This window comes from Ovis canadensis, chromosome 6, assembly GCF_042477335.2.
Source record: "Ovis canadensis isolate MfBH-ARS-UI-01 breed Bighorn chromosome 6, ARS-UI_OviCan_v2, whole genome shotgun sequence".
Lineage (NCBI taxonomy): Eukaryota > Metazoa > Chordata > Mammalia > Artiodactyla > Bovidae > Ovis > Ovis canadensis.
Genome location: NC_091250.1, coordinates 111,372,801 through 111,399,571, shown reverse-complemented (window position 1 = coordinate 111,399,571; position 26,771 = coordinate 111,372,801).

The window sequence follows — 26,771 nt, the reverse complement described above, 5'->3', positions numbered from 1 at the left end:
TTTAATGTGAGATATTTTATAGGGGAGGGTTGAGTAGGAGAAGCTGATCTAACTGCATTTTCTATTGGTTGTAATCATGTTCGTCACTCACCTGCCTGAACTGCTATGGAGCCTGATTATAGAAGCCTCTTGTTAAGTGGGGGAAGGTCTTCTCTGCCTCTTAGCAAATCATTGTAAACATGTCAACACATTAGGGAATGTGGTAAACTTGGGTATGTGAACACCTGATGAGGAAATCTTTTTGATCGGAACTTTTATGTTGGTTCGGTAGGCAGGGCTAGTTATCTGCTTTATTTACTTTCAGGTATCTGAGACAGTTAAACACACATGCTGGAATTTGAGGTCAGCTTCCTGTGAAATGAATGCAAACACATTAAATGCATGGGCTTTCAAGTCTCCCTCACCCCTCCTAGTATTTTTAAGTGGGAGGTCCTACCTCTAGGATGGTGCCTAGATATTCTAAAATAAAGACACAAAATCCAGTACAAAATGTGGTTAGATTTTTTTTTTCCGGGTGTTTGTAGCACATTTGTACAAGTTGTGAAAAGACTTGTTTTCCTGAATTTTCATTAGCACATTCTTAGTGAGATAGTAACATTCAATATCCACTGACAAATATACTGGGCATCTCTAGTAAGAGTTTTTCTAATTATTAGATTTGTAGAGATCAAGGTGTTGGCAGAAATTCTAAATGCTGATAATTTACAGAATCCAACTATTATTGTGATGACCCTAATATTTCAACTAATATGAAAACCACAGCTACACTTTTTTTTAGGATTTCTTATATTCTAGGACTTGTTCACAGTGCTTTCTATATGTTACCTTATTAGTCACAACAACCCTATGAGACAGTTACTACTATTATCCCTATTTAAAAGATGAGGAAACTGAGGCACTGAGAGGTTAACTACTTTGCTCTAGGTTTCATACCTGGTGAGTGGCAAAACTGTAATGTGAATGGAATCAGTCAAGCTCTATAACCAGTATTCTTAACCACCCTGTTAATTGTATCCCACTTTCTTTATTCTTAATTTCATTTTTAAGACATTTTTAGAGCAGCAAAAATTTTTGTTTTTATTTTATGTTTACAGCAAAATTGAAAGTACAGAGATTTTCCGTATACCTCTGCCCCGACATGTGTATAACCTCCTCTATCAATATCCCTCACCAGATAGTACATCTGTTACCAGTTGATGAAGCTATATTGACACATCATAATCACCCAAAGTCCATAGCTTACATTAGGGTTCATTCTTGCTGTTGTACATTATATAGGTTTGGACAAATATGTAATAACATGTGGCCATAACAATCATATTATTCAGACTGTTTTCACGGTGCTAAAGATTATATTCATGCCTTCACCGTCAACCCCTAGCCACTGATTGTTTTGACTGTCTTCATACTTTTGTCTTTTCCAGAATGTCTTATAATCGGAATTATACAGTATGTAGCCTTTTCAGATGGGCTTCTTTCACTTAGTAATATGCATTGAATGTTCCTACATGTCTTTTTAGGGCTTGATAACTCATTTCCTTTTTAGCACTGAATAACAGTCCATTGTCTGAATGTACTACACTCTATTTACTCATTCATCTATTGAAAGACAACTTCGTTGCTTCCAAGTTTTAGCAGTTATGAATAGAGCTTCTATAAACATCCATGTGCAGGTTTTAGTGTGAGCATAGTTTCAAGTCCTTGGGGTAAATATCAAGAAACACTATTAATTTTGTGAGAAATCACAAAACTGGCTTCTAAAGTGTCTGTACTATTTTGCTTTCCCATCAGTGATGAGTTCTTGTTGCTCCACTTTGTTACCAGTATTTGGCTTTGTCAGTTTTCCAGATTTTGGCCAATCTAGTAAATGTAGTAGATTGGGAGTATCTCATTTTAATTTATATTCCCCTGACTATATATATATATATATATATATATATATATATATGGAACATCTTTTTGTATCTTTATTTTCCATCTGTATATCTTCTTTGGTGAAGTGTCTATTAAGATCTTTGGCCCATTTTTAAAAATTGGGTTGTTTTCTTATCATTGAATTTTAAGGGTTCTTTATAAATTTTTGGATAACAATCCTATTCTGTAGTTTATCTTCTCATTCCCTTGACATTGCCTTTTACAGACAGAAGTTTTTTATTTTAATAAAGTCCAACTTATTAATTATTTCTTTCATGGACCATGCCTTTGGTATTGAATTTAAAAAGTTATTATCCCATCTAGGGTTGTCTAGATTCTCTCCTATATTATCTTCCAGGATTTTTATAGTTCTGTCCTTTACATTTAGGTTTGTGATCTACTTTGAGTTAATTTTGTAAATGGTGTATGTTGTGCCTCGATTCACTTTTTTTCATGTGAATGGCCAGTTGTTTCAGACTATCTTTACTCCATTACATTGCCTTTTCTCTTTTGTCAAAGATCAGTTCACTCTATTAATATGGATCTATTTTGGGGCTTGCTATTCAGTTCCATTGATCTATTTGTCTAGTCTTTAACAAATACCACCATCTTAACTACTGTAGCTTTATACTAAGTCTTTTTTCCCTCAGTGCTTTATGAAAGGGGGAAATTTGACCTTGATGAAGGTTAGAATATGAAACTAATATTACACTCCTCCTTTTTTCCTGCAATATTTCTAAGTCTTCTTCTTGAAGGGACTTTAGAACACTGTGGATATCTAATGAGAAAACTGTCCTGAGGTTTACCAACATAAAACTCACTGTTTTGAGGCTACTCAAAGTAGTTTTTTCACCAATATCTTCCCATCAGTGGGGAACTTAGATTCTGAGTCTCAGTCAATGGCTAGGCCAATGATGCTCCCAGAATTCCACAAAGTTTTAACTGGATTAAACATAGAGGTAAACTCTCCAGTTTTCAGGAACATCTTGGTGATAATCTCATCTTCACCTGATGCTGAGAACAGATGCTATGTAGAACTTATATGTGCTCAAGAGAGCTTTCTGAATTTTTCTTCTCAAAACTTAAAATACTATTTACTTGTTTATTTCTTTATCTAGATTTTAAACCCTCTGAAGTTCAGTTCAGTTCAGTTCAGTTCAGTTGCTCAGTCGTATCTGACTCTTTGCGACCCCATGAATTGCAGCATGCCAGGCCTCCCTGTCCATCACCCACTCCTGGAGTTCACTTAAATTCACGTCCATCAAGTCAGTGATGCCACCCAGCCATCTCATCCTCTGTCCTCCCCCTCTCCTCCTGCCCCTCTGATCCCTCCCAGCATCAGTCTTTTCCAATGACTCAGCTCTTTGCATGAGGTGGCCAAAGTACTGGAGTTTCAACTTTAGCATCAGTCCTTCCAATGAACACCCAGGACTGATCTCCTTTTGAATGGACTGGTTGGATCTCCTTGCAGTCCAAGGGACTCTCAAGAGTCTTCTCCAACACCACAGTTCAAAAGCATCAATTCTTCGGCACTCAGCCTTCTTCACAGTCCAACTCTCACATCCATACATGACTACTGGAAAAACCGTAGCCTTGACTAGATGGACCTTTGTTGGCAAAATAATGTCTCTGCTTTTCAATATGCTATCTAGGTTGGTCATAACTTTCCTTCCAAGGAGTAAGCATCTTTTAATTTCATGGGTGCAATCACCATCTGCAGTGATTTTGGAGCCCAGAGAAATAAAGTCTGACACTGTTTCTACTGTTTCCCCATCTATTTGCCATGAGGTGATGGGACCAGATGCTATGATCTTGGTTTTCTGAATGTTGAGCTTTAAGCCAACTTTTTCACTCTCCTCTTTTACTTTCATCAAGAGGCTTTTTAGTTTCTCTTCACTTTCTGCCATAAGGGTGGTGTCATCTGCATATCTGAGGTTATTAATATTTCTCCTGGCAATCTTGATTCCAGCTGTGCTTCAGTTTGAAGTAGTATATTTTTGTTATTGTATATCTAATACCTAGTCATACTAGTTGTCTAAAATGAAGGCCTGTATCAGGTAAGATTCCTTCAGTTGTTAATAACTAAAAATCCAACTCAGGCTTAAGGAAAACTAAAACACACCTCCCCCCACCAGCAAAACTCTTATCACATTACTAGTTTATAAATAACAATCAATACATATGCAAGATAATTGTAAGTTGGTTTCTTAAATTCAAATTAATTTTAACAACCATGCACTCTAATTTCTCCATGCAACATTTATTGTGTTTATTTATTTATCATGCCACACAGCTTATGGGAATTTTAGTTCTATGACCAGGAATTGAATCTGGGCCCTGGGAAGTGAAAGCACAGAGTCCTCACCACTGGACCACCTGGTAATTTCCAGTTTATTGTTTTCGGCATCATATTTTACATCTTTACATTTTGTATATTCTTTAACTGCTGACGATAATTTTACTACTTTTGTATTTTGACATTCTTGCTTCGTAAATAAGTGGTTCATTTACTACCTTTACTGTTCATCTTTATCGATAAAGGGTTTTCCTTTTGTATATTTCAAATTTTTGTTGTGGTCTTTACTTTGCCACTTAGAGAAGTCCCTTTAATATTTCTTGTGAAGCTGGCTTAGTAGTGCTGAATTCTTTTTAGCATCTGCTTATTTATAAAACTGTCTCTCCTTCAGACTTGCATGATAGCCTTACCAGGTGAAGTAATTTTGATTGTAGGTTTCTCCGTCTTTTTTTTTAAAAACCAAAATTATTTGTTAATTTCTGGCTGTGCTGAGTCTTTGTTGCGGCACATGGGTTTTCTCTACTTGTGGTGAGCAGGGATTACTCTCTAGTTGTGATGTGTAGTCTTCTCATTGCTGTGGCTTCTCTTGTGGAACGTAGACTCTAGAGCATGCAGGCTCAGTAGTTGCAGCTCACGGGCTCTGGAGCCTGGGCTCAGTAGTTATGGCACACTAACTTAGTTGCCCTGTAACATGTGGAATCTTCCCTGACCAGAGGTTGAACCTGTGTACCCTGCACTGGAGAAGTCGTAGTTTTTTTCCTTTTATCATTTCAAATATATCATGCCATTCCCTCTGGTCTGCAAAGTTTCTGCTGAAAGCTTATGTTCATGTTCATGAACTCATGTTCATGTTACTATAACTCCCTTGTATGTAACTAATTGCTTTTCTCTTTTTGTTTTTAAGATTTTCTTTTTATCTTTGGACTTCCTTGGTGCCTCAGCAGTAAAGAATCTGCCTACAATGCAGGAGATGTGGGCAATGCAGGAGATGCGGGTATGATTCCTGGGTCTGGAAGATCCCCTAGAGAACAAAAATGGCATTTTTTGCCTTTTCAAACACACTGTATCCTAGTGTGTTTCTCTTTGGATTTATTTTGTTTGGGACTGTGTTCTTCTGGACCTGGATATTTACTTTCTTAGGTTAGGGAAGTTTTCAGTATTAATATTCTTTCTTTAAATAAATTCTTTGCTCCTTTCTCTCTTTCTTCCCCTTCTGGATTTCCTATAATGTAATTGTTAGTATGCTTGATTTTATTCCAGAGGCCTCCTAACAACCATGCACTTTAATTTCTCCATGCAACATTTATTGTGTTTATTTATTTATCATGCCACACAGCTTATGGGGATTTTAGTTCTATGACCAGGAATTGAATATGGGCCCTCTTCATTTTTAAAATTCTTTTTTCTTTTAGCTTAGATGATTTCTACTACTCTATTTTCCAGTTTACTGATCTGTTCCTTTTTATCATCTAATCCACTTTTGATTCATACTGTTGTATTTTTTATAATTTCAATTATTGTATTCTTTAAATCTCTTTGGTTTTTCTTTATATTTCCTAACTTTCTGCTAAATTCTTCTCACAAGGTTATTGAGCATCTTTACTATCTTTACCTTGAAGTCTTTATGAGGTAGGTTGCTTTTCACCCCTTTGCTTAGTTCTTCCTCTGGAGTTTTACCTTGTTACTTCATTTGGAACACAGTTCTTCATCTCATTTTGCTTAATTCTCTGTTTTTATTTCAATATATTAGTTAGGTCTATTACATTTCCTAGTCTTGAAGAAGTGGCCTTATATATGTGATTTTCAGTGGGGCCTAGCAGCACATCCTGGTCTAGCCACCAGAGCTATAGCTCTAGAGATATGCTTTACGTGGGCTGTGTGGGCCCTTGTGTTGTGGCAAGGCCACACTGGGTACATTGGTAGGTATATAGGTATGACTTTCTCTTGACCTGTTTTTTTTCAGGCTCTGCCTCGTGCAGAGGCTGCCAGCCCACTGGTGTGTGGGTGGGACTGAGTCCCCATATGCCTGGCTGCTTGGTATTGGGGCTTTTGTTAGTGGTACCAACCACTTGTTGGGTATGGAAGCCCCTGGTGCTGATAGGCTAGAGAGAGGATTCCAAAATTGTGTTTGTTGGCACGAGTATCCTCATGGTAGAGCAAGCTCCCCAAAATGTGTGCTGCCAGTCTCTATGCCCCTAGAAGGAATTCCTATTACTTCTTGCCTTGCTGGAAGGCTCTCCAAGATCAACAACTGGATCTGACCCAGGGTTCCAAATTACCTCCTCTGTGCTGGGTCTCAGAGTGTGTAAGATTTTGTGTGTGCATTTAAAAAGCAGCATCTCTTTTCCTGTAGCTCTCTACCTCCTTCCATAAGCAAAGCCCTGCTGGCTGTCAATGACATTCATTCTGGGTCCTCATCTTACTGGTGTAGGACCCCTGAGTTGGGGAGTCTAACATGGGACTTGGAGCCCCTGCTCCTTGAGGAGAACCTCTGCAATTGACTGTCCTCTTATGTGGCTCACATTCCAGGGCCATGGGTCTTAAATATATCCTACAACCTCCCATTTCACCCATCTTGTTTTTGTTCCTTCTTTATATCTTTAGTTCTGAAAAATCTTCTCTATTGGTCTTTGGGTTGTTCTTATTGATAAATGGGCTTCCCTGATAGCTCAAGTTTTTAATTATGGTGTGCCTGTAGGACATGGTTAGTTCAAGGTCTTCCTACTCAGCCATCTTGGCCACTCCCCGCCCCCCCCCCCCCTTTGCTTTTTATTTTTGATGGTTCTATTGATATATTCTCTAGACCAGAGAGTCTTTGTTCAGCCATGTTCAGTCTGCTACTAAGCTCATCAAAGGCACTTTTCATTTCTGCTGCAGTGTTTTTATCTGTAGAATTTTTTTTTCCCCTTTTAGGATTTCATCTCTCTGTTTACATTGATCGTCTGTTCTTGTATGCTGACTATTTTATCTATTAGAGTTCTTAGCATGCAAATCATAGTTGTTTTAAATTCTCAGTCTGATAATTCCAATATGCCTGTCATGTCTGGTTCTGGTGGTTGGTCTGTCTTTTCAAAAAAACAGAGTTCTCTGGCATATTTAAAAATGGTTCCTTTTCCCCTCTCCTTTCCAGAAGCACAAAAAATTTGTCCCGGATATGTATTGGCTTCCCTGGTAACTCAGCTGGTAAAGAATCCCTCTGCAATGGAGGAGACCCCAATTCAGTTCCTAGGTTTGGAAGATCCCCTGGAGAAGGGAACAGCTACCCACTCCAGTATTCTGGACTGGAGAATTCCGTGGACAGAGGAATGTAGCAGGCTACAGTCCATGGGGTCACAAAGAGACGAACATGACTGAGCAACTTTCACTTTTCCTTTCGTGGGAACCTGGTCAGCTCCCATAGGTAACTCCCATCAATATTTGGGGACCTCTCCCTAAGACTCCCTCTGGAGTTTTAGCTGCCCTCACTGAGCCTCCAGAAAATTTGTCAATTCAGCTCAGGTTTTCCTACTCCAGCACTTGTTACCAAGGTGGTTTCTACTTGTGAGTCTGCTCTCGTTAAGCCATGAATTCCTATATCCACCTGTTTCTCCACTTTGGGGGCAGTGGTTTTCCCCGTGCCTTCCTCTCTTATGCACTCAAGAAGTGCTGGGAGCCAGTGTGGAGAATCCTGCCCATGGCAAAGGTCATGAGGAAGAGGCCTGACGGGCAAAGGTGAGATCAGGCCTTGAGGAGACCCCCTTCTCGAGCATTTACCCCCAAACCAGAATCTGTCTGTTTTATTATTTCATGACTTTCACCAACTCCTCTGACATTAACAGGGGGCTATCCCCGACCACCTTTCTCTGGAGAAGATCAACTTAGGGCTCTAGCTAATAAGTCTCCTGGACATGAGAGGAATATTTCAAATCAAACCCCCTCTGTTAGCATTCTAGCTTGCTTGGCAGGTTTATCCAGACTCTTTCAGCTACGTATATGATGTTTACAGCCTCCCAACTGTGAGAGGCACGGGAAGCCTAAAAATATAGAGCCTTTCGAAGAGTTAAAAACTATTTGAGTAGTGCTGGTGTAGGATTTCACTGTTGAGCCAATGCTTGCTGCTAAGTTCCCATATCTCTTATTCACTGTGCACCTGGGAGTGCATTAGTTAACATAGTTGGAATGTAAGAAAAACAAGTGTAGCCTTGAAATTAACCACATCAGACCTTTGAGCTAATTGGGTCTTTCTTTCTTGTAACTCACTGCACCTTTGCTCCATGAGAAATGTAACTCTGTTTAGCATTTTCTGAGGCTGACATAGATTAGAAATATAAAGAAAAAACATTTCAAGGGAAAATAAGTTTTCTGGTTGAGCAGCCTTTATCAAAAGACGGTCATAAAATGTCCACAGGCCTCCAAGGCCAGAAGATACTGTACACAACATTGTTTATGGGAAAGGTATGCAGAAAAAATCCTGGTTTCAATAAAGACAAAACCGATGTAATGTTTGGGCTGACTCTGTATGACTTTGCATCTTTCATTTCCCTCTATGTACAAGTCAAGGTATAAAAGTCCCTTTTGAAAATAAAGTGACGGACCAGGATCAGTTCCATGAAAGCCTGGTTCCCCTGTGTTTTTCTTTCTTTCTTTCTCTCTTTCCTCTCTTTTCTTATCTGCAACAACTTTTCTTTATCTCTCTCTCTAAATCGTTCTCTTCACCAACACTGTTTCTCCTGAGGGTTCCCCTGGATCCTGCGGGGGCTGGACCCCGGCAAAGAAGAGTTGTTGATTTTTCAGTCTGTTCAATGTTTTACTTGTTAGAACAGAGTGACATCCTCTAAGCTCCTTATACGTGGACCTAGACACCAGAAGTCTAGTCTTTATTTTTGTTTTCCACTTTTCACTAATCTTCCCTAATTTTCTTTCATATTCTGTTTCTTTTTTTTTCTACGTTGTCATCATCCACTTTCTTCCTTTTTACTGGCTCCGCTTTCTTCTCATCTTCCCCTTTTCTTTCTTCTTTTTCTTCACCCCTCTTCTTCTGTTAAAGGTTACATTTTCCAAAGTATTCTCCATGTGTACAGTGTATCACTAAACAAATGTAAATATTGGTACCAAAGGTTTAAACTAGAAATTTTAGAGAATAGTTTAAAATTGTGAGTTCTAACATTGGGAGATACAGAGGACGAGGTGTTTTACCATTTGGGTTGAGACTCCATTCATTTGTGGCCTTGAATTTCCATAGGTATCCACTTTTCTGGTCTTCCCTGATGGCTCAGCAGGTAAAGAATCTGCCTGCAATGCAGGAGACACAAAAGACACTGGTTCAGTCCCTGGGTTGGGAGGATTCCCTGGAGAAGGAAATGGCAATCCACTCCAGTATTCTTGCCTGGGAAATTCCATGGACAGAGGAGCCTGGTGGGCTACAGTCCAAAGGATTATAAAGAGTTGGACACAACTGAGCGACTGAGCACACACACACAATCAATTTTTTAGTCACAAATGGCTTTTTTCTTCCCTGTTTTTCCCCCCTCCAGGGAATTATGAGGAAAAAAAGCAAGTGATAAGGAAGGATATAGAAGTGATTCATTAACCATCAGTTCAGTTCAGTTCAGTTGCTCAGTCGTGTCTGACTCTTTGTGACCCCATGAATCGCAGCACGCCAGGCCTTCCTGTCCATCACCAACTCCCAGAGTTCACTCAGACTCACGTCCATCGAGTCCGTGATGCCATCCAGCCATCTCATCCTCAGTTGTCCCCTTCTCCTCCTGCCCCCAATACCTCCCAGCATCAGAGTCTTTTCCAATGAGTCAACTCTTCACATGAGGTGGCCAAAGTACTGGAGCTTCAGCTTTAGCATCACTCCTTTCAAAGAAATCCCAGGGTTGATCTTCAGAATGGACTGGTTGGATCTCCTTGCAGTCCAAGGGACTCTCAAGAGTCTTCTCCAACACCACAGTTCAAAAGCATCAATTCTTCGGCACTCAGCCTTCTTCACAGTCCAATTTTATTTAAAAATAAATTTTAGTTCCCTGTCAATAATCTTTTATTTCCTTGAGCATATAAGACATAGTTATTTTTAAATTATTGCTGACATCTCTATGACTCTCTTTTTAATTTCTCATGTTTTTCTTGTTTTTAATCAGGTTCTTATCTTGTCTTCTCTTACACTGCTTTAATTTGGATCGCATGTCTGACATTGTATATGAAACATTGTCAAGATAATTTGAGCCCTAAGAGATGGTATCTTTTGCCAAGAGATTTTATATTGACTTCTTGGATTTAAGGATGTTTTTCTATGGTTTTAATTCATTTGGGGGTTAAGATAATTTGAAGCTGAACTGCAAAAAGACCTATTTTTTTCTTCAGCCATCAGTGACATTGCTCTAGTATCCTGAAAACAATCTCCAATCCTTGCTCCATCACCTGCTCCAAATCTTCTGGCTATCGATTGTCCAGAGCTGAAAATTTCAAATTACAGTGGTGGTATTCACATTTCTCTTAGTTATGGCTCCTATTTACCTTCCAATCTTACCTTCCACTGTTCTTCAAAGTGTACTTCCATTTTGTGAAATAGTTTGTTTTGCGCTGAAGGCAAGCACCCTTTCACTTTCTCATTTCTGAGCTAGAATTCTGCCTGAAAAGCTTTCTCTGTTATCCAAAGTCCCATCCTTTTCAACCACTAGGACTTCTCCAAATTTCTTCTTACTTATGAAGCCCCTTTTTACAACCAAGCTCATGTCATTGTCTGCCTCCTATAGGTTTTGTCCACACCTTTTATTTAGCAAATATAACGTGCTGTGCTGTGCTTAGTCGCTTAGTGGCTCAGTCATGTCTGACTCTTTGTGACCCCATGGACTGTAGCCCACCAGGCTCCTCAGTCCATGGGATGCTCCAGGCAGGAATACTGGAATGGGTTACCATATCCTCCTCCAGGGGATCTTCCCAACCCAGGGATCAAACCCAGGTTTCCTTCATTGCAGGCAGATTCTTTACCATCTGAGTCACCAGGGAAGCCCTGATTGTATTATTAGGACAACAGTGATTAATTTTTCCAGCTAAGTGCTGGTTTCGTGATAGCAATGCTTTGATTCTCCAATTTCATTATTTCTGCAGCATCTGAAGTGTCATGTGTATATGTTATGCATATAATAGGAGCTCAAACTATTTTAATTCTTGGAGGTTTTTATAAAATCTTGTAGAGACATTCATTTTGGCTATACTGTATAGCCTGAGTCAACCTTTCTAAGATTTGAGTCATGTGGGGATTCCTTCTGAAAGGACCCTTATGGACTCTGAAAGGGTCTTCCCGGGTAGTGTAGTGGTAAAGATCCACCTGCCAGTGTAGAAGATGCAGGAGGCACGAGTTTGATCCCTGGGTCGTGAAGACCTCCTGGAAGAGGAAATGGCAACCCACTTCACATTCTTTCCTGGAAAATCCCATGGACAGGGAAGCCTGGCTGGCTGCAGTCCATGGGGTCACAAAAAGTCAGACACAACTTAGCAACTGGACATGCACGTGAAGATCCTGAAAGGGGAATTAAATTACTTTGTTGTAGTAATTCTTAACTAGTTAAAACAGAAATGTTGGAAATAAATTCTCTATGCTTATTGTTCTTATATTAAGAAAAGCAAATTTGCCAATCAGATAGGAAAAAAGTTAGAAAGTCAGTAACATTAACTTAATATAGCAGATGACATTGTTTTTCTAAGACAGACTCTTTGGTACAGATTTCTATGGAGCAGGGTTTTATGGAGTTGAGCGTGCTTACACTACATTATATTTGAGATGTCTCAATTTTCTATCACTTCGTTTTTAGTCAAACTTACAAACACTTTTTAGAGCATCCTGTAACATAACATGATTTTCACTTATCAAAAATATTAATATTTTTGATTTTTTGACTTGTTAACTTTGTACTTGTCATTCAAGCAGGATTTGAACTTTTAAATTTAAAATTTTAAATATGAAAGATAATTTTATGCTTTGGGCATTTCTGTAAGAAAGTGGTCATCAAGATGACCCAGAATATATTTACTCTCTATATATGTATATATAGCATGTATATTATATATGTATATGTGTGTATATAGTATAAATAATATACATATATCCTTCAACCTGTGAATTCCCCCCAGATCATGTCATCAGACTTTGAGAAGATTAAGTCTAGAGATTCAGCTTGAGAAACACTTGCCTCTTCCTTTTTTATCAAAATGTCACACATTCTCAATCCTTTATAAAAAGCGATACCAGATTGCATTCCTACAAATTACAATTTTAGATTTAAAATCTTGATTATTCCTAAATTCTTATTTCAGTCTTCAGGTGGAAGTTAATTTAACTGTATACTCTGGGTTTCTCTTTTCTATTTGAGCATATGGTTTAAGAATCTTATCATTCACTTGTGGCATCTCTGTATTTGAACTGATGTTCAGGTGTCTTTCAACTTTGTTGCATAATTGAAAGAGAACTTGCTGCACTTGAGACCATTTTCAAGCTATCAGAACATGATCTTTTCCCAAATTTCCAAAATTTCAGAAATTCTTCCAGTTTTAGAAATTAGAAGAATAAATACTATGAACTTCTCTTTCTTTTGTGTTGGTAGAGCATGTGTTTTGGTTCTTTGTTTCACATCCTCTCTTTTCACGTCTAATTTTAGCTGTTGCTATCATGTTTAGTTTCCTGTAAACTCAGGCTCACCTCATCTTGCTAGAATCTACCAGCCTGTATCTTACTAGTTTCTTCTTCAAGGCTTTCTCCAAAGCTGTGTGAACCTACTTGTGCTTTTTGGAAGTGTAGGAATATTGACACTCCCAGGGTGGCCCTCTATCAACAGAGCCCACAGATAAATGCTCCGTTCTGAGAGTGTTCTAGGGAAGTTGAGCTCCTACTACCTAGAGGACAAACCTGATTCTTAAATGTTATATTGGCTTTTCTCCTCCCTTAATTTTTTTCTCCTTCTCCCTCATGCCTATTTCCAGGGGTCATCTTCCATACAAATGGCTTGGAATTAAGACCTTATCTGATGTTCTGCTTTGGGGGAATCTAAATTCAGGAAGTATATACTAAAGGAAATCAACCATGAGTATTCAGGAAGGACTGATGCTGAAGCTGAAACTCCAATGCTTTGGCCACCTGATGTGATGAGCCGACTCACTGGAAAAGACCCTGATGCTGGGAAAGATTGAGGGCAGGAGAAGAAGGGGATAGCAGAGGATGAGATAGTTGGATGGCATCATCGACTCAATGGACATGAGTTTGAGCAAACTCTGAGAGATAGTGAAGGACAGGGAAGCCTGGCATGCTGCAGGCCCACGGGATTACAAAGAGTCAGACATGACTTGGCGAGTGAACAACAACAAAATTAAGACAGTTAGATGGTTCCTTTATGAATTTAAGGATGGAATACAACCATAAGCATTTAACAAATATTTACTGATGCCTACAGTGTTCCAGGCACCACTTAATATTCTACTGGAAATGCAGAAAGAAAAAATTAGACTAAGAATCCTTCTTCTTCGGAAGACTCCTTTGTAGTGCAAATTAGCCAAGTCTCAAAGTTTCTCCATGGTGAATGAATCTGGATTAGGTTTGTAAAGAGGTAGATTATGTAGGACATGAGAGAAGACTGGAAAGAAAAATCCAGAACTTGGGATAGAGGAGCCTAAGTCTGTTCTTCATACACAGAAAACTAGGAAGCCACTAGATTCTTGGACTGAGAGAGACACAGTCTCAATTTGTTAGGTGTTTGAGATAGGGAGGGGCCAAACTCAAGCTTTGCCTCTGCCATTACCTTTCATAAGGATCAAGCCTAATTAATTCAGTTCAGTTCAGTTCAGTCGCTCAGTTGTGTCTGACTTTTTGCGACCCCATGAACCACAGCATGCCAGGCCTCCTTGTCCATCACCAACTCCTGGAATCCACCCAAACCCATGCCCATTGAATTGGTGATGCCATCCAACCATCTCATCCTCTGTTGTCCCCTTCTCCTCCTGCCCTCAATCTTTCCCAGTGTCAGGGTCTTTTCAAATGAGTCAGCTCTTCGCATCAGGTGGCCAAAATATTGGAGTTTCAGCTTCAGCATCAGTCCTTCCAAAGAACAGCCAGGACTGATCTCCTTTAGAACTGACTGGTTGGATCTCCTTGCAGTCCAAGGGACTCTCAAGAGTCTTCTCCAACACCACAGTTCAAGAGCATCAATTCTGCTCTCAGCTTTCTTTATAGTCCAGCTCTCACATCCATACATGACCACTGGAAAAACCATAGCCTTGACTAGACAGATCTTTGTTGGCAAAGTAATGTTTCTGCTTTTTAATATGCTATCTAAGTTGGTCGTAACTTTCCTTCCAAGGAGTAAGCGTCTTTTAATTTCATGGCTGCAATCACCATCTGCAGTGATTTTGGAGCCCAGAAAAATAAAGTCAGCCACTGTTACCACTGTTTCCCCATCTATTTGCCATATAGTGATGGGACCGGTTGCCATGATCTTCGTTTTCTGAATGTTGAACTTTAAGCCAACTTTTTTACTCTCTTCTTTCACTTTCATCAAGAGGCTCTTTAAGTTCTTCTTCACTTTCTGCCATAAGGGTGGTATCATCTGCATATCTGAGGTTATTGTTATTTTTCCTGGCAATCTTGATTCCAGCTTGTGCTTCCTCCAGCCTAGTGTTTCCCATGATGTACTCTGCATATAAGTTAAATAAGCAGGATGACAATATACAGCCTTGATGTATTCCTTTCCCAATTTGGAACCAGTCTGTTGTTTCATGTCCAGTTCTAACTGTTGCTTCCTGACCTGCATACAGATTTCACAAGAGGCAGGTCAGGTGGTCTGGTATTCCCATCTCTTTCAGAATTTTCCACAGTTTATTGTGATTCACACAGTCAAAGTCTTTGGCATAGTCAATAAAAGCAGAAATAGATGACAGAATGTGGTCCACTAGAGAAGGGAATGGCAAATCACTTCAGTATTCTTGCCTTGAGAACCCCATGAACAGTATGAAAAAGGCAAAAAGACAGGACACTGAAAGATGAACTCCCCAGGTCAGTGGGTGCCCAGTATACTATTGGAGATCAGTGGAGAAATAACTCCAGAAAGAATGAATAGATGGAGCCAAAACAAAAACAACACCCAGTTGAGGATGGGACTGGTGATAGAAGCAAGGTTCGATGTTGTAAAGAGCAATATTGCATAGGAACCTGGAATGTTAGGTCCCTGAATCAAGGCAAATTGGAAGTGGTCAAACAAGAGATGATAAGAGTGAACATTGACATTCTAGGAATCAGCAAACTGAGATGGACTGGAAAGGGTAAATTTAATTCAGATGACCAGTATATCTACTACTGTGGGTAGGAATCCCTTAGAAGAAATGGAGTAGCCATCATAGTCAACAAGAGTCCAAAATGCAGTACTTTGATGCAATCTCAAAAATGACAGAATGGTCTCTGTTCATTTCCAAGGCAAACCATTCACAGTAATCCAAGTCCATGCCCCAACCAGTAATGCTACAGAAGCTGGAGTTGAACGGTTCTATGAAGACCTACAAGACCTTCTAGAACTAACACCCCCAAAGATGTCCTTTTCATTATAGGGGACTGGAATGCAAAAGTAGGAAATCAATAAACACCTGGAGTAACAGGCAAATTTGGCCTTGGAGTACAGAATGAAGCAGGGCAAAGGCTAATAGAGTTCTGCCAAGAAAACGCACTGGTCATAGCAAACACCCTCTTCCAACAACACAAAAGAAAACTCTATACATGGACATCACCAGATGGTCAACACTGAAATCGGATTGATTATATTCTTTGCAGCCAAATATGGAGAAGCTCTATACAGTCCGCGAAAAAAGACCGGGAGCTGACTGTGGCTTGAATCATGAACTCCTTATTGCCAAATTCAGACTTAAATTGAAGAAAGTGGAGAAAACCACTAGACCATTCAGGTATGACCTAAATCAAATCCCTTATGACTCTACAGCGGAAGTGAGAAATAGATTTAAGGGACTAGATCTGATAGAGTGCCTGATGAACTATGGATGGAGGTTTGTGACATTGTACAGGAGACAGGGATCAAGACTATCCCCAAGAAAAAGAAATGCAAAAAAGCAAAATGGCTGCCTGAGGAGGCCTTACAAATAGCTGTGAAAAGAAGGGAAGCAAAAAGCAAAGGAGAAAAGGAAAGATATACCCATTTAAGAATAGCAAGGAGAGAAGAAAGCCTTCCTCAGTGATCAATGTAAAGAAATAGAGGAAAACAATAGAATGGGAAAGACTGGAGATCTCTTCAAGAAAATTAGAGATACCAAGGGAACATTTCATGCAAAGATGGGCTTGATAAAGGATGGAAGTTATGTGGATCTAACGGAAGCAGAAGATATTAAGAAGACGTGGCAAGAATACACAGAAGAATTGTACAGAAAAGATTTTCATGACCTAGATAGCGTGATCACTCACCTAGAGCCAGAAATCCTGGAATGTGAAGTCAAGTGGGCCTTAGAAAGCATCACTACGAACAAAGCTAGTGGAAATGATGGAATTCCAGTTGAGCTATTTCAAATCCTGAAAGAGGATACTGTGAAAGTGCTGCACTCAATATGCCAGCAAATTTGGAAAACTCAGCAGTGGTCACAGGACTGGAAAAGGTTAGTTTTCATTCCAATCCCAAAGAAAGGCAATGCCAAAGAATACTCAAACTACCAATCAGTTGCACTCATCTCACACACTAGTAAAATAATGCTCAAAATTCTCCAAGCCAGGCTTCAGCAATACGTGAACCGTGAACTTCGAGATGTTCAAGCTGGTTTTAGAAAAGGCAGAGGAACCAGAGATCAAATTGCCAATATCTGCTGGATCATTGAAAAAGCCTAATTAATAAATGGATACTTAAAAAATAATCGTTGATTTACATACAACTTGTTATTTGCTGTTATTGTTACTTGTTATTTACTGCTGGTGGCTCAGCAGTAAAGAATCACCTGCTAATGCAGGAGCCTTGGCTTGGATCCCTGGGTTGGGAAGATCCCCTGGAGAAGGAAATGGCAACCCATTCCAGTATTCTTGCCCAGAGAATTCCATGGACAGAAGAGCCTGGAGGGATACAGTCCATGAGGTCAAAAAAGTCAGACACAACTTAGCGACTAAACCACCACCACTAGAGTAAGTGCTCTCCTATTTACTTTGAACATGTAATTTAACATCTATGTACTTTCTATATCTGTAATAATAAGGATGATAATACTGACCTCATAGGATTGTTGTACAGTGTAAATAAAGGATCATAAGTGAAAAGCACATTTTAAATTGAAAAGCAAATATGAATATCAATTGTGGGGTGAGAAATGTAAATAAGTGTACTTATTAAAGTCCAGGTTAGTAAATATCCCTTTGGTTGTGCCAGAAAAGTTCAAGGCCTCACTTGAAAGGCTCTATGACTATTGAGCTGGTCATGTTTTGCTTTATCCCTTCCAGCTATCATACCATTTGATCTAAGCACCTCAGTGGTCAAGCTCTTTGTTAATTTTGTTTATTGGGATACAATAACTTTACAATGTTGTGTTAGTTTCTGCTGCACAAGGAAGTGAATCAAGCATATGCATATATATATATCCCCTTCTGCTTGGACCTCCCCCCGTTGTACTCCCACCCAACTCTCTAGATCATCACAGAGCACCGAGCGCTGAGCACCCTGTGCTTTATAGCAAGTTCCCATGACTGAGCAACTTCACTTTCACTTTTCACTTTCATACATTGGAGAAGGAAATGGCAACCCACTCCAGTGTTCTTGTCTGGAGAATCCCAGGGACGGGGGAGCCTGGTGGGCTGCTGTCTATGGGGTCACACAGAGTTGGACTGAAACGACGACTGAAGTGACTTAGCAGCAGCAGCAGTATATCTATGTCAATCCCAGTCTCCCAGTTCATCCCACCCCCTTTCTCCCACGTCTAAGTATCCATTCATATCTGCTTACTATGGCTTATAATCCATACCTAATCATAAAGGTTGCTGTTTTTGTTGACTGGAACTGTAAATACAGAGCCAGAAAACTTCCCTTTCAAGAAACAACTGTATACCGGTTATTTTCATTTGTAGACTGTGGGGGAAAGACCTTGTTAATGTTTAACAGCACGACTCTATCACGAGGCCTATTTTCTTTCTTTTTCCCCCTGCGTGTTTGATAATGCCCAGTGAAAAAAGAAAACAGCATTCTTGTGAGCTATTGTCCTCAGAACTATTCGGCCCACGAATGAGTATTTCGCAGACTTAATGCGACAATGAATTACACGTCCAAAGCAGGTTGTGTGTGTGGTTTAGCAAAACAAAATTAAGAGTCATTGGAGGGAAGGACATTGCCACAGCTTTGGCATAATTAGGAATCATCATAATCAAATACAGGAAATTGGCACATCTGCTTTTCAGGCTGTTGATCCAACTGTGAGGCTGCCTGTGCGCACTGGCACAAGTGGTTCCGATGTAGCTCACTGTGTTCTGAAAAGCTGTCTTTGCATAAATATTTACATAATTTTCTCCAAACACCACGATAAGCAGTTGTTGTTTTTTTTTTATCACTTTTTTCTCCCTTGGGTGATGATTTCTTCCCGTCCCTACTCCTGGTGAAGGAGTGATCACTTGTTATTCTAAAGATTTCTCTTTCTTCAGGGGAATTTTGGGGAAACAACTTAGAGCCTGAGAATTTTATAAAAAGACAGTGAGGTGGAAGAGTCCCTTTCATTTGGTATATTTCCCTAGGAGTACAAGAAGAAAAACTACACTCCAGCCAGATGTGGGAAACACAAAGCAGAGAATAACAGGGAGAGGAGAGCTGGAGAGGGAATCCACTCGGGGTTTGAGATTGATGGAGAACAGAAAGTCAGATGAGGTGAGGAGGACTACCAGGCCGTTACAGAAGCCATTGTCTCCACCCCACCCTCTATTTCCTCTGGTTGTTCAAGGTTAAAAAGGTCTCTTACAGAAGTGTTGGTTGAGTTCTTTGACTTCTAGTTACTTAATAATTCCCATAGTTTCCTTTCCCTTAAAATGATCTAAAAGATCTCTGTTGTCTCCTCCAGTTTTGACGTTCTATTCTGCATTGTTGAAACTACTGCATGTTTTAACACGAAACATATTTCATGCTTTAAGAAATCCCATTTGAAAATCTAACATCTTCTTTATTTTCAAAGCATTGTTTTGCCCACCAGTGTGCATGTGTCCTATTTTTAGCATATAAACCGCAACAAAATATTTTATAATGTTCTAAATATTTACAAAAGACATTCCTTCAGTGTATAAGGCATATTTGTTCTATTTAAATATGAACTCCTTGATTCTCATGCAGACTCTTGCTGACACATTCCAGTGAGTATGCGATTTGTACATTGGAGGGTGGTTTAGAATACATTTTTATAATAAAATAATTAGAGAGTTTACACAGGGAAATATGTGTTCACTTTTTCTTACAACATCGTTATAAACAGGCTACTTTTCAACTATTTGCAAATAGGAAAAGAAAAAAGATTCTAAGCAGGAAGAGGCAAGAAATCTCCCTCAATCATATCCCCAGCTACAACTTACAGTAATATATAAATTATGAGGTATTACTAGTCATTAGTTGTGTGGTTAGTTGTGTGTATATGAATGCTAGATTGTGAATGGGGTGCTTGTGTTAGTTGCTTATTTTATTTAATAAAGTTTTTAGTGAATTTTGTATACTTTAAATACAGAGTATAAATAACTTTTTTTCAATGACTTGTTCTGTTATATTAGATCATATTGAACCATGAGAATCTTTTCGAGTATTACTAAGCAGGCATTTTCCTCCTTCCCTTCTGTCATTCTTAGAGCATTGTTTTTGTTCCACTGCTTCTTTCCTCGTGGATCCCAGATAACTTCTGCAGCACCAAAAAACACAAGGGAGATAAAGGGTGAGAAGTCAGCTGTTTGATACCCATACTCCCGCTGAGAACCCATTTCTGCTCTTTTACTCTCTTTTCTCCTAGTATCTGTCTTAGTATCATCACCCCTCATTCCATTCTTGTCCTCCCTTTAGTTTTCTAGATGCACTGCTCACAGCTCCCTGTCAGTAAATGGGACCATGCAGTGCTTTCATTTTGCTTATAGAAGATTCTGGGAGTATAAATACTCAAAATGATCCAATGAATCAGATTTAGTCAACTTAATCAGATTTAGGAATAAAATCATGTGTCCATTGTTTGATTCATAGTTATCTTGCATTGATAACTCATCCGATTCTTTTTATTACTTTATAGAGTTTAACTAGACAGAATGTTTTTGTATGATGTACATGAACACCTGTGGATATTTTTGAAACCTTAAAACCCCTCACATATGTATGGTGGTGGTAACTGTGTGTATGGTAGTGTATGTGTGTTTACAAATCATTTTTATCCTTCTATCAATGACATGCTTAAAATTTTAAGTGTTCTCTTTCCTCCTAAGTCCGATAACTCTGGATTTTTCCTCATTTCTTGTCGAGTCCTGGATTAAACACCTATATTGTCTTTAACCGATCGTGATTATGATCTGATTTAACAGCTTAGGAATTGTCAACAGCTTTTTTGACCATATCTAATCTCACTATAAGCTAGCAATTGAATCTTTTTCTGCTTGTATTATCTATGGCAAGCCTTTAAAAATTCCATGTATGTCTTATTTGTATTCCATGATATAGTTATAATCATCTCTATCTCTATTCATAGTTATTCTGATAATATATAGTTTATTATATTAAGTTTGAGTAACAGTGTTGAGGGGGAAAAGGGGTCTTTCCTGGAAGTCTAATGTTCATATTCAGGAGCTCCAGTTTCTTATCTGTAAAGTGAGGAAGTTGGACGAGAGGAAATTTTAGTTGGCATTTATTGAGCAACTGTCATGTGCCAGCAACTCTTGTAGGTAGGTGCTTGTGAGAAAAAGAGATTCCCAGTTCAAGCTTATGACATTATTTGGAGAAGAATCAATTAATAAGTCATTACAAAGAATTGTAAAAAGTCTCTATTGAGAAATGCATAGAGGATTAAGGTACACTAAGGGTGCATTCATTTTCCTCCAGAGAGAGTTAGGAAGAACTTCTTGGAGTAAATTATGTTTAAGTTGAAAACAGAAAATAAGTAGCACTAAGATCAAAACCTGGACAGGGGATTAAAAAACAGAGACATCACTTTGCTGAGAAAGGTTCATAGAATCAAAGCTATGGTTTTTCCAGCAGTCATGTATGGTTGTGAGAGTGGGATTGTAAAGAAGGCTGAGTGCCAAAGAACTGATGCTTTGGAACTGTGGTGCTGGAGAAGACTCCTGAGAGTCCCTTGGACAGCAAGGAGATCAAACCAGTCAATCCTAAAGAAAATCAGTCCTGAATATTCATTGGAAGGACTGATGCTAAAGCTGAAGCTCCAATACTTTGGCCACCTGATGCAAAGATCCGACCTATTGGAAAAGACCCTGATGCTGGGAAAGATTGAGGGAAGGAGGAGAAGGGAGCAATTAAATTTTTTTCTGGAGAAGGGAGTGACAGAGTATGAGATGGTTGGATGGCATTACCAACTCAATGTTGAGCAAACTCTGGGAGATAGTGAAGGACTGAGAAGCCTGGCATGCTGCAGTCTATGGTGCTGCAAAGAGTTGGACATAACTTTACAACTGAACAACACCAACCTTTTAGAAATGGAATTTTGGGCTTGATTTGTAATGAGAGATCCTTAATTATTTTTAATTTCATTTGTATTTGTCTTCTTCAAGTCCTCCATCTGGGCCTGCTAGCTCAGAAAAGGAATTTTTATAGTAGGAGCTAAATAACTGATCTAATAGACTGTTCAAGCTGGAAATAATCTGAAAGTTTATTCAGACCAGCCTCATTCTGGAGAATGTTTCTCTAAGGTAGAGAGATCAAGCAAATCATCTAAATTTTCATACCTGATTAATGGTTGAGTTTGCATTAAATGTAGTCTTATTCCTGGTTTAGTGGTGGTTCTACTACTCCTGTTATGTCAGAAGGATAAATAAATGTACATTTCCATAGTATTTTATATCCAAGTACCAGGAGAAGAAAATCATAAAAGAAGAGGGGTGGAAATAAATTAACAGTTTTTTTTGTTCATTTATTTTGGTTCAGTTTCTGTTCTCTGGTTAGTGGTTTCACTGTTGTGATGTTATAAGTGTCTCCAAAGTTTAAAAAATGGACCTATTCACTGTTGCTTTCTTCAGGATACATTTTGGTGTTAATTATATATCTGTGTGAGCATTTTAATTGAGAAATAAATATTTTAACCTAGAACAGTTAACATAGGTCTAAATTTCTCCTTTCCTCATGGTACCTAATTTTCTGGTGCTATCTGTATCTGTAGTTTGAGATTACTTATATATTCTTACATCACTTTGGTTGGTCAAAGAAAATAAAGTTCAGATTCTGATAAAACTCTTAATTAATTCTGGACTTGGTACTTATATGACTTAAGGCAAGTAATGTAACTACCCTCTATGATTCTATTTCTTTAACTGTAAAATATAGATGAGATTGTGATGAGGATTTAGTGAGATAGTTCATGTAAAACAGTTAACCTAAGCTTGGAACTGTATGTCAGTTGCTATTATTGTTATGATTCATAAAAGTCAGGTTCTTGATACAAAGCATGGTTGGAGGTGGTCTCCAGAAATCCTGCTTGCAGGAGTACTTGTCAAAGCAAATAAAAAAACAAAATTTTACATTTGTGGAATGGAGCAAACTAATTTTGATACTGATGTTACCACTGCTGTTGCTGGAAACCAGATTTAGTTTATGGGTCTTGGCTGCCAGATGAATGAAGTAGAGAGCCAGTTTTATGTACGTGGGCCCCACATGGTTCCTGGGAGTGTCCGGAATGTGAGGAAGGCGCAATGTGTTACTGCTGCAAACCTCTCTTCCTGCCAGCATGACATTATCCGGATAGCCTGGCTTAGCGTGGTCATCCCACCCTACTGGCAGCAGGACAGCTGTGAGACACAAACAAACAGCTTGGGCCAGGCGAAGTAAGCCACTGGGGAATGTGGGGATGGGGGAAATGCTGACAGCTTGTGGAAGGATAAGAACCAGAAAGAAAGAGGTTTGGGTAAGGACGTGATCAAATAAAAACTGCAGTAGATCAACCCCATGGGATTCCAACTGGGAAAGATGGAATAATATTTTTGAGATATTAATCAGATTTTTCTTGGCATTTTCCATTTCCACCGTCATTCCATTTCTTAAGCTCATCTTCCACCCCTTCCCCTTTGCAGATTGAAGCTTGTTGATGCATGCCATGGGGACATGACACCTAGGATGAGATTCTATCTGTCCATCCTCCACTATTTCTGCATATAGAAATACCTTGGTACTGAAGATGTCCTTTTGATTGTAGATGTACCGTGCAAAGGGAGTGAGGAGTCACAAAGATTGACCGAGATTGTTTAATTACTTTCTACCCCAGTAGGAATTTAGTAGCTAAAACAACATAAATAATATTAAATTTCTTCAACATCTTGATTTTGGGATGAGATTCAAACGTGAAACACTTGTACAATTTATATATTTTCCTCTTAAATTTCCAGTTTCTATCCAAAGTAGACATTAGGTATAATGCCTTTAGAAGGATTCTTATTTGTGCTATACTCTTGAGAGTCCCTTGGACTACAAGGAGATCCAGCCAGTCCATTCTAAAGGAGATCAGTCCTGGATGTTCTTTGGAAGGAGTGATACTAAAGCTGAAACTCCAGTACTTTGGCCACATCATGAGAAGAGTTGACTCATTGGAAAAGACTCTGATGCTGAGAGGGATTCAGGGCAGGAGGAGAAGGGGACAACAGAGGATGAGATGCCTGGATGGTATCACCGACTTGATGGACGTGAGCTTGAGTGAACTCTGGGAGTTGGTGATGGACAGGGAGGCCTGGCGTGCTGCAATTCATGGGGTTGCAAAGAGTCGGACATGACTGAATGACTGAACTGAATTGAACTGAACTGTGAACAAGGAAATATGAGGATGTTTCTCATGAGGATTTCACTGTGTTCTCTATAATCATGAAACCGATATTGATGCAAAATATAACCATTTGAAAATAACAATGACAATAAGCCTTAAAACTTTCTTGCTGTGCTGAATTAAAATTCTCTCTGTGTTATCTATCCTAACACAGGTCTTTGTGTTCATTCTCTCAACAAACATTTATTGAAGCGCTAATCTGTGGTTAGGCACATGCTTGGCACTGGGGATTTACTAACGAGGATCATAGATGGTCCAGGGAGAGGGATGTTTGCAAGCAGAGCAGCTAAGAGTTTATGTGACATTGTGGTAGGAGTATGTTCTTACAAGCAATTTTCACATAAGGTTATTTAATCATAGACTTAAGTGGAAATTGTATGATCTATAATTTCTTCTCTCAACCAACATTCTCATTCCCTACATTGCTTTAGAAAAGGCCAGGATACTGAGAACACTGTGGGTAAGTGTGTTCTCATTGGTTGATCTGGCATGCATAAGACCTCACCTCTCAATTACTCACTTAACATTCCAGTACATTTTTGGAACAACAGATAATTTTGGAGGCTGCCAAGCAGATGGATAAATGGTAAGGGACTTAGCAGATCTAGGAAAGCTGAAACCTAAGCCTACCAATAAGCTAATTCAATCTGCTGAACCCTGGAAATGTTCCTGCACTGAGACCACCAGGTGCTTCTGAAGGTGAGAATGCAGCTGCTACTGCTAAGTCGCTTTAGTCATGTCTGACTCTGTGCAATCCCATAGATGGCAGCCCACCAGGCTCCCCCATCCCTGGGATTCTCTAGACAAGAACACTGGAGTGGGTTGCCATTTCCTTCTCCAATGCATGCAGGGTGGGGCTCAAAGCAGGAGACTAGGTCGACAGTGCTGTGTTATGAGGAGGGGCTCCCATTCCCCCTATTCCATCCCCTCTCCAAGCAATAGACTGCAGGTTAGCTGGTTGAACCAAGCATGTTTTGCTCATAGAGATTCCAGACACAGTTGAGAGTGAAGGAATTTCCCGAGTGATCCAGTGGTTAAAAGACTTAGCCTTCCAACGCATGAGAGTGCAGGGTTGATTCTTGGTTGAGGAGCTAAGACCTCACATGCCTCTCAGCCAAAACACTAAAACATAAAACAGAAGCAATATTGTAACAAATTCAATAAAGACCTTAAAATAGCCCATATCAAAAAAATATTTCAAATAGTGGATATGGAGACCTGATACCATGATAAAGATGGGGAAAATGTGAAAGCCTGCAGTACGAACAATGAGACCCTCAGAACACTTTTCCATGGGGTTCTTAACATCTAGAATACTGGAGGCTAAATTTATATTCCACAGGCAGTAGATTGTAGGGGTCCTTGGAAAAACACAGCCTATGAAAAAAGACCTACAGATATTATAGCTCTTTTGTAAAGGTGGGGGCAAGGAGGGAAATGGCTACGTGCAAGGCAGTGGTGTAAGGGAATTAAGGCTCATCTTTTATAGCATGTAGTCATTTGTGATAAATCAGAACATAACAAAATAAGTATGTTATTTGTTATTACAGAGTATTGGAAATAAACAGACAATACCAGAATCTGCTGCTAAAGTATTTGAAAGTGAATTTATCCATTTTCCTCTTCTTAGCAAGAATTAGAAGTGGGTTAAGAAAATGAGAAATGTATTACTTCACAATAATAAAAGATAAAAAATAGATACAATCTATATGGACCTAGAGAATATTATGCTTAGTGAAATTAGTCAGAGAAAGACAAATACTGTATGATATCACTTATAGGTGGAATCTAAAAAAATATTACAAATGAATGTATGTGCAAAACAGATGAACAGATATGGAAAATAAACTGGTGATTACCAAACAAGGAAACAGTGGCAAGTGAAAGTGAAGTTGCTCAGTTGTGTCCGACTTTGCGACCCCATGGACTGAGCCTACCAGTTTCCTCCGTCCATGGGATTTTCCAGGCAAGAATACTGGAGTGGGGTTGCCATTTCCTTCTCCAAAGGAAACAGTAAGGGGAGGGGCAAATAAGAGGTAAAGGATTAAGAGATACAAACTGCTATGCATAAAATAGATAAGCAACAATAGTGTATTGTATAGCGCAAGGACTTATAAGCGTTTTCTTAATAACTTTTAATGGAACGTTATCTATAAGAATATTGAACCTCTGTGCCGTACACCTGAAACTAGTATAACATTATAGATTGCTATACTTCAATTAAAAAAGGAATTAAAAAAGAAGAAATCAGTGGAGTTAAACATATTATGTTTCAGCTTCTCCGTCCATGAGTTCCATGACCTTGGCCACGTTGCTTAAATTTTCTGAACTTCAGTTCTCTCTTTGATACATCAAAAATTAGGACCAAGCAAGCATACAGTGAGCAATAAAGAAATAATATCTGTATTTTAGGATTATTTTGAATATTAAATGAGATAATATATTTAAATACTTAGTATAGTATCCAATGGGCTTCCCCAGTGGCTCAGCAGTAAAAAATCTTCTTCCAGTGCAGGAGACATGGGTTCAATCCCTGATTTGGGAAGATCCCCTGGAGGAGGGCATGGCAACCTACTCC